This window comes from Apis dorsata, unplaced genomic scaffold, assembly GCF_000469605.1.
Source record: "Apis dorsata unplaced genomic scaffold, Apis dorsata 1.3 scaffold_188, whole genome shotgun sequence".
Taxonomy (NCBI): domain Eukaryota; kingdom Metazoa; phylum Arthropoda; class Insecta; order Hymenoptera; family Apidae; genus Apis; species Apis dorsata.
This window is the reverse complement of record NW_006263473.1, coordinates 1,505,194-1,506,162: the sequence shown is the minus strand read 5'-3', so window position 1 is coordinate 1,506,162 and position 969 is coordinate 1,505,194. Positions and strand designations below refer to the sequence as shown.

The following is a 969-nucleotide window of genomic DNA, read 5'->3' as shown; positions in this document are numbered from 1 at the left end:
CTCTCTCTCTCTCTCTCTCTCTCTCTCTCTCTCTCTCTCTCTCTCTCTCTCTCTCTCACTTTCCCTCTCCGTCTCTCTTTCTCCTCTACGCGTATCGAAGCACGCGTCTAACGAGCCTTTTTCAGAGACGATTTGAATTTGTACACGCGATACATAGGTGAATACGGCTTGACTTCTCCATCGCTGTCACCATCGTCTCCCGTGGGATCGTCCTTGTCCGGTTTCGAGGATCGATATATTTGACTTTTCTCGTATAACGGTACTGCTGCTGGAAGAAATATCGAGGTTAGGTTTCCTGTTACTGGTGGTAGTATTAGTTTGTAAATGGTTTGTCGGGGATGAACCCAACAATGAATTAGTTTCATTTAAGGGACAATGGACATTGGATTGAAATATTTGTTGAATTCTATATTGTTTGAATGGAAGTATATCTATTTTGAAAACTAAATAGAGATAGATTTTTTTCGTTAAATATAAAGGGTAAAGAATTTTCTTTAAACCATAATCTTCACTTCATTTAACTTAAATAATACAGTTTATTTTTTTTTAATATGTCTTAAAATATAAGAATGATTCTTTAAAGATTCCACAATTCATAATTAATAATTATGCAAAGCGTTATAAAGTTCTCAAATAAAAATTTGCAATTAATTTTAAACGTTAAAAGGAAAACACGTTCTTCTCCTTTCTTCCGCACAAAATAATATTTTACTAATACAAAATATAATTATTTGTAGTTCGATGCGCTGAACGCAACAGTTCCAATAGAAATTTCACGGAGAAATTTTTAATTAAGCGGTGCAAAGTGGGAGCTTTCCGACTGTCCACGAATATTTACACTCTCGAAAAGGAGAATAATGTAAACCGTGGACCTGTAGTTTCCCGCAAATACCTGTAATTAACACGTAGCAGGTGTGTACGTGTTATATATAGCGTAGCAGAGTGGATACGTACGAGACAAACTCGACC

General features: G+C 35.9%; 1 pseudogene; it reads right to left on the bottom strand.

Annotated features, from left to right (window-relative positions):
* Positions 1–58: 58 nt before the first annotated feature.
* LOC102679494 overlaps positions 59–969 on the bottom strand; it is a 6,277-nt pseudogene continuing 5,366 nt past the window's right edge.